General features: G+C 42.1%; 1 long non-coding RNA gene across 1 annotated transcript; it reads left to right on the top strand.

Annotated features, from left to right (window-relative positions):
- Positions 1–4,651: 4,651 nt before the first annotated feature.
- Positions 4,652–7,594, top strand: LOC107108959. Its single transcript, XR_001482458.1, has 3 exons — positions 4,652–4,780; positions 5,428–5,484; positions 7,487–7,594. It is a non-coding gene; the product is annotated as an uncharacterized LOC107108959 (long non-coding RNA).
- Positions 7,595–7,918: the final 324 nt, after the last annotated feature.

Below are 7,918 nucleotides of genomic sequence, written 5' to 3'. Positions count from 1 at the left end.
TTCTTCGGCTCTCTCAATCTGTGGGGGGGGGGTTTGGGGGTGGGGGGCGATACAGTGATCAGGCCCTCGGCTGCAGAACACTCCTGGACCTGGGAATGTCGGATCTACTTTCGGGGACGCAGGCAGCCGGGGCCGCCACCGCCGCCGCCGCCGCACAAAGGAGGCAGAGCAGCTGCGGCTCCCTCCAGGTGAACGCGCGGCCTGGCTCCAGGCAGGCAGGCAAGGAAGGGAGGGAGGGAGGAGGGAAAGCTGCGCGGCAACGAGGCGCAGCTGAATGGTGCCCGGCCCTGTGCCCGAGCGCTTCTCGGGAGGAAGCAGCCGAGCTGGCGGCAACACAAGGGAAGGCACTGGTCCCCCTTCCTGGCCGCCTCGCGCGGGATTACGCGCCTCACCGCTGCCGGAGCTTAGCCGGTTCTGCGGCTAACCGTGAGGGCCGATTCACACGTTTGGTGTTGAGTGCGACGCGTGTCGGGGGCCCTGGCCGTCGCTCCCCGGCTGAGAGAGGCCTTGGTGGCAAGTTATAGGCTGCAGTCACACGGACTCAATAATCCACTTTCAGTGCCCTCTCCAACTGGGTTTTACAGTGGCCACTTCCGCACTGTAATTTTTGCCACTTGTTTGTCCCCCTTCCACATGTCTTTTGCTCCCTCTGGGACAACAGGGGCAAACAAGTGACAAAAATGACAGTGCGGAAGTGGCCCGTGTGAACTGGCAAAACCCCTTGGAAGTGGATTATTTAGTGTGTGGGACTGCACCGCCTTTCCCCCTGGACTGGGAGCTGGCTCCTTGGGATCTTTCAAGGCTGGCCTCCGCCACAAGTTGGTTGTGTGCTTGGAGGCCAGCCGCTGTCCCTTCGGCCTCACCCCCTCCCTGGTCACAATCGGCCTACAGTGCAGGGTGGTTGTTCAAGGATTATAATTGGAGCGTGCGTCTTTTGAACACTCAAGCCGCACTATATCAATGCATAATAAATAATAATTAAAATCTCTAAGTGGTCATGACCACCCTTCCCTGCTTATGCAGGGCTCAGGGCAGTTTACAACAAAAATTACATTCATTTATTTCGATTTCTTGACCATCCTTCCCTGGCAATTTACACCAGAAATCCAATACATTATAAACCCAATTACATTGTAAAACCAATTAGAGCCGTAAAAATTCAATATTAGCATTCAAACATGAATATTTAAAAACATTTTAAGAAGATGTTATAAACCATTAAATTTATATTATATAAACAATTAAATTGATGTAATGCAATTAATATCTCAATTGGTTGAATTTTTGGTACATAGAAACAGATATTAATTCCATTACATAATTTAATTGTTTATATAATTTGTAATTTTTGTCATTTCTCTCTCTACTTTTGTAACCTCCAGGTGGTAGCTGGAGACCTCCCATTATTACAGTTGATCTCCAGGTGAGAGATCAGTTCACCTGAAGAAAATGGCCGCCTTGGAAGTCCCTTCCCAAACCCTGCCCCTCAGGCTCCACCCCCAAAAATCTCCCAAGTATTTCTCAACCCAGAGCCGGCAGCCCTAATGCCTCACCCAGCTTGCAAAGCCGTCTGACTGGCTGCTTATGGAATCCAGTGGAACCTACTCTCAAGGCAGAGTCCTTAAGTATGCAGCCTTGTATTCACTTTTGACAGTGGTCAAACACCTAGGAGTTAATCCCTCATACCTAAACTGTGCTAGGGCACTGCCTGCAGGTCACATCACACAAGTGGAGAGGGGGCTGTTTAATGAGTGGGGTAAGAGGGCCAGACACTGTGCAAAGGTTTCTGCTGAGCCCTAGCTCAGATGAAACCCTGGCAGCTAATAGGGACTAGTCAGGGCACAGGAAAGAAGAATGAAGACATTTCAAGTCTAGGGTCCACAGCACTTCAAGGAGGATCTATTGTGCTTTACACAATCTGTTTAAAAGTTAATGTATGCCTTGCAGTTGGGTTGCCATGCTGCACACTGCCTTGAGTCCTAGAAGAGAAGAATGTAAATCTAAAAATGAGTGAGTTGCAAGTTCAGCCAAGGTTTGATGATGATGATACACTGAATCAGACCTTTGGTCCACCAAGGTCAGAATTGTCTCCTGGGACTGGCAGTGGCGCTTCAGGGTCTTTCACCTCACCTATTGCCTGGTCGAGAGGGAAGGCAGCAGGGTACAGCCGGATCTTGTCTGATCTCTGCAGGTAAGCAGGGTCGGCCCTGGTTAGTACTTGGGTGGGAGGTCTTCCACATCACCTGCTGCCTGATCTCTTAACTGGTCGTGCTGGGGATAGAACCTGAGACCTTCTGCATGCCAAGCAGATATTCTACCCGCCAGCCACAGCCCCTCTCTGGTCCCTCTGTCTGGTCCTGGAAGCCTTATGTGAATTTGGAAGATGAGTCCTAAGAACAATTGTAACATGATATTCTGTACTCAGCAGGCATTTGTCAGGAAAGGCTGTAATATGTACATATTGTCATGGGCCCTGGTATTCTGTTGTGCCAAGTGAAAAAGGGCACCTTTTGTTCCTAGGTAGCCTGCTAGCTGATTGTGGCTATTAAATATACACTGGCTATTCACCAATGGTGCATCACAACCACATTTATCTGAAGCCACGTCTACCACTTTTAGGCTGTGGTCACATGGCAAGCTTATTGCGATTTGTTCCCGCTATAGATTTGATTGAGAATATTTTTTGGGGGGTTGGGATGATGATGCATTCCTCCCCAAACCGCAGGCATTGCACGACATGGCTCTGGGCACCTTCTAGATAGCTGCACCGCTGCTTGGGCAGTGCAGTCTGAGGTTTCTTTTTTTAATTGCGCGTGCACATATACACCACTTTTAGGCTGTGGTCACATGGCAAGCTTATTGCCATTTGTTCCCGCTATAGATTTGATTGAGAATATTTGGGGGGGGGTTGGGATGATCACGCAACCCTCCCCAAACCGCAAGCATTGCACGACAAGGCTCTGGGCACCGTCTAGATAGCTGCACCGCTGCTTGGGCAGTGCAGTTTGAAGTTTCTTTTTTTAATTGCACGTGTGCATATACACACGGCTGAATCAACGCCCCCACTTGAACTCGCTGTACTCCCTTTTTTTTTACAGTACCCCCCCCCCAAAAAAAACAGCGAAAAAAATGAACCGGCGACGTATTATATGTGCGCTTGAACTTTTAAACATTGAATTTATTCAGCGCAGGATTGCTCATGTGCACAAAGGTGGAAGCGGGGGGGAACCCTCATCACACAAAGGTCAGACAACCTAATTGCGATCATTGTGAGAGATGGCAGTCCAGATTGGCGAAATTGCGGATTCAAAGTGCAAACACCCAGAAAGTACTTGATTTTCCCGGTGTCAGAAAACTCGCCAGGGAACAGGGATGATCGCGTGAGTGAGCCCACTTTGGTGCGGGAGATGGATTTGGGCGTTTGATCAGCAATTTTAAATGCAAGAGGGAACAGCAGTGAAACCCGATCAAAACGACTGTGTGACCACAGCCTGAGTGTGCAGGTGCTGAAAGGAAAGTTTTGTGCAGTTTGAAGATGGTTAGAGAAAAAACAGGAGGCCATGTAGGACTTCTACTGGGAATGACAGCCCAGGGTAATGTAGTGATGGGAACATAATGGTGTGACACACTGCAAGAGGGAACAGCAGTGAAACCCGATCAAAATGACTGTGTGACCACAGCCTGAGTGTGCAGGTGCTGAAAGGAAAGTTTTGTGCAGTTTGAAGATGGTTAGAGAAAAACCAGGAGGCCATGTAGGACTTCTACTGGGAATGACAACCCAGGGTAATGTGATGGGAACATAATGGTGTGACACACCTAATGATACGGAGCAAGGTGTGAAAATGCACAACACCCAGATCTGATGTTACTGATGTTGCAGCAGCTCCAGAAGGGGGACTCAACATGGTGTTGCCATTTTCGCCAGCAGCTCCGCTCCATGTTATTTGGCACATCAGGTTCCTCTTGGAGAAAACAACTTTAAAGTTTTTGATGCTGGATGACAAAAAGCTGTCTTCTAAGGCTGTGATGATGCAGGTGCAGCTGTTTACATCTGGTGTTGCTTTGGGATCTGCCTTGCTTGCTCCCCACCTGCTCAACCTGTATGCTTGTCATCCATATATTTGCAAATGTTTATTTATTGGCTCTAATGACTAACATATAGCATTCATATCTATGGCTTTATCGAAATGTATGGGACCAAAATGGTATAAAAAAAGGCCAGGAGCTTCATTTCAGCACTGACTCTCAGAGATCCAGAGAAGGCTTTGCCTTCCGTGATCTATTTGGGCCAGTCCAGAAAGCTTTCTGTGCATGGGGAATCTTTGTTTATATATATAACCACTGACTGTCTTTTTTTTTTTTTTTTTTTTTAAATATATTTTTATTAAATTTCCACAATAACAATTAACAATAACTTTTTAACACTAACAATAACTAAAACTGTTACAAATTCCATATATAAGAAGCTAAAAAATGTCCAATCCAAAATATTTATATAACGTTGTCTCTAATCTAATTATAACAAACATGTTTCTTCAATACCAATTACCATGCCCATTCTTTTTGTATGAACGCATAATACTGTGATTTTTGTGTCGTTTTTATATTTTCTAGAATAAATTCCAGGTTTTCCATAATGGGGCGCCATCTACCAAAGAAATCCAGAGATCTAGTATAATCTTCTGACCCAGTTAGTCTTTCTGAAATTTTGTCCATAAGGAGATGTTCCCATATCTTGGAATACCATAATTTAATTGGTATTGACTTACTACTCTTCCAGGTATGAGCAATTGTTGTTTGTGCTGCTGCTATCAAAATTGTAATCAATTCTTTGGTGTATAATGGGATAGAAATGTTTTGCCAACTATGTAGTAGTAGAATCTCTGGTTTTCTTGGGATAGAATAGGTTGTAAGATTTTCAATATGGTGAATAACTTTGTTCCAAAACACTTGTACAGTATAGCATTCCCACCAGCAGTGATAATAGGTACCGGTTTCTCCGCATCCCCTCCAGCAAAGTGGCGAATTTACTTTGTTAATTTTGTGCATTTTTAATGGTGTACAATACCATCGTGTAATTAATTTAAAGCTTTGTTGCTGTATGTTTATAGTCTTTGATTTCATTGCATAGGAATTCCATACAGATTCCCAGAAAGTTTCCGGTAATTGTAGCGCTAAGTCTCTTTCCCATGCCTTTACATAGGAGGGTAATACTTTGGGTCCGGGGTCTATCAATATTTTATATATTTTCGAGAGCAAACCTTTCCCCTTTACACTGGGTGTAAGTAGAAGTTTTTCAAAAAGTTTATAAGGTCTTGCACATGCCTCTTGTAGTTCTGGGGAATCAAATAAATGCTTTATTTGCAGGTATTCAAACCATGGTAATCTTGTTTGTGCTAGTGTGTCTAATTTTGTTTTGTCTTTCAGGTGTTGTTTATCGACAAGGTCGTATAATGTAATGATTTTAGCTGTTTTCCATGCTCGGTAAGAGTTGGCTGTTCTTGCAGGGGGGAACCAGTCTTGTTCTATAAACGTGGATGCCATTGATAGTTTAGATGTCAATGTGTAACGTTTAGCATTCCATACCCTAAATAAAGCCTGTGCTAAATTATGCTCTAAAATAAGTTTAGAACGACCTGAGCTTTTTTGCCACAGAGCTGAAATATAATTTGTGGATTCTATATAGTGTTCTTCGATATGAGTCCATTCTGGTTTTGGGTCGACTGTATGTATTCGGGCTACGTTTGTGAGTATGGCTGCCTCGTAATACTTTTTTAAGTGTGGGATGGCTAAGCCTCCCAATGTAGCTGGACGTTGAAGGGTAACGTAAGAAATTCTTGGCTTGCAATTATTCCAAATAAATTTTTTCCAAGCATTTTGCCATGAGTTAAAATATGACGGACGAATAGTAATTGGTAAAGCTCGAAAAAGGTATAAAAATTTGGGGAATATTGTTGATTTGACCGTAAGAATACGTTCCATCCATGTTAAATTGTCTTTCTTCCATTGATCAAAAAGATGATTTGTTTTGTCTACTAGAGTTAAATAATTGATCCTAAATATGTCCTGTAAGTGAATTGGTATTTTGATACCCAGATATGTCCAGTCCGTCGTAACCCATGTATATGAATACTTGTTTATAATATAAGATTTCGTCCTATCAGATATGTTGATTGGGTAAAACAATGTTTTTGACTGGTTTACACTCAATCCTGATATAGTTGCATATTCTTTTAATTTTAGTTCTACCTGGGGGAGAGTAGTATAGGGGTTTGATATATATAAAACAAAGTCGTCTGCAAAAAGACTGATTTTGAATATTGATTTGTTTATGTGGATTCCAGTTATACGTTGATCTTGTCGAATATTATTGGCCAAAGGCTCTATTGCTAGAGCAAAAAGTAAGGGCGACAGAGGACAGCCTTGACGCGTACCTCGTGACAACCTAAAATCTCGGGATGAAATGTTATTAATCAGTATTTGCGCTATAGGACCGGAATATAAGGCTTCTATTGTTTTTTTAAATTTTGGACCGAAACCCATGTGACGTATTACTGAATGTAAAAAATTTGGTTCCACTTTGTCAAATGCCTTCTCTATGTCCAAAGAGAGAAGGCTGGTTTCAGAGAGATATTTTTTGCAAAATTGTATAACACCTAAAGTCTTTCGGATATTGTCCGTTATGTCCCGATTGGGAATGAATCCTGTCTGATTTAAATGAACATAATTTCCAATAAAGCTATTGAGTCTGGTCGTTAATATAGTCGTAAATAATTTATAATCAGAATTTAAAAGAGATATGGGCCGGTATGATTGAGGGAGTAGGTTATCTCGTCCTTTTTTAGGAAGTACAATTATTTTGGCCTGAGTCCAGGACGGCGGCATTTCTCCGGTTTTCATTGTGTTATTACAAATCTCTTGAAAGTGTGGAGTTAATATTGTAACGAATTTCTTATAAAATTCAGCCGTAAAACCGTCCCGACCTGGTGCTTTATTTAATTTTAAATGTTTAATGGCCTTGATGACTTCTTCTGCCGTGATGTCGTTTTCCATGATTTCTCTGTGAATTGGTAATATTTTTTGTATCAAATTATTCCGATTTAAATAGTTATCAATGAGGTTTACTTGAGGGTTATCTGATTTATAAAGATTTTGGTAAAAATCTTTGAATATGTCTAAAATTTCATTGGGTTTTGTGTGGATCTGACCACTTCTATCTTTTATAGAATAAATGCTTTTTGACGCTTGTTGTTTTTTTAATTTCCAAGCTAATAATTTCAACGACTTCGGATGGCGGAACCAATATTTTTGTTTAACATACAATAATTGGTTCTGGATTCTATTAGTTTCTATGGAGTCCAATTTTTTTCTTTGTAAAATCAGGCGTTTATAAATTTTTTTAGAGCCAGTTTTTTTATGTTGTTCTTCCAAATGTTTAATTTCTGTTTGTATTTCTGATTGTAATATATTTCTTTTCTTTTTGTAGGCTGCCGAGATAGAAATGATTTTACCACGGAGAACCGATTTCATAGCGTCCCAAACCAATGGGGCTGGAACTGAACAAGATGAATTGAACTCAAAATATTCTTTTAAAGCATGCTCTATTTCCTGACAATTCAATTGGTTTAATAAAATATTGTTGTTTAAAGACCATGTGCGTGTTTTTTCCGTGGTTGTATGGAAATTGATGCTGCATTCAATCCATGCATGATCCGAGAGTGTTCTAAGGCCGATATCTACGTGTTGAACTCGGTCATACATTGAACTAGAAACTAAAATTAAATCGATTCTAGAGTATGCTTTGTGCCTTGGGGAATAGTAAGTATAGTCCCTGACTCCAGGGTTATAATGCCTCCACACATCGACTAGACATTGTGACGTAATTAAGTCATGGAGCCAGGTGGTTGTTTTTGCCTTT

The sequence above is a fragment of the Gekko japonicus genome, unplaced genomic scaffold (genome assembly GCF_001447785.1).
Source record: "Gekko japonicus isolate JY-2015 unplaced genomic scaffold, Gekko_japonicus_V1.1 scaffold1158, whole genome shotgun sequence".
Classification (NCBI taxonomy): Eukaryota; Metazoa; Chordata; class Lepidosauria; order Squamata; family Gekkonidae; genus Gekko; species Gekko japonicus.
The sequence above is the reverse complement of the archived record's forward strand: the minus strand, read 5'-3'. Positions and strand labels throughout refer to the sequence as shown.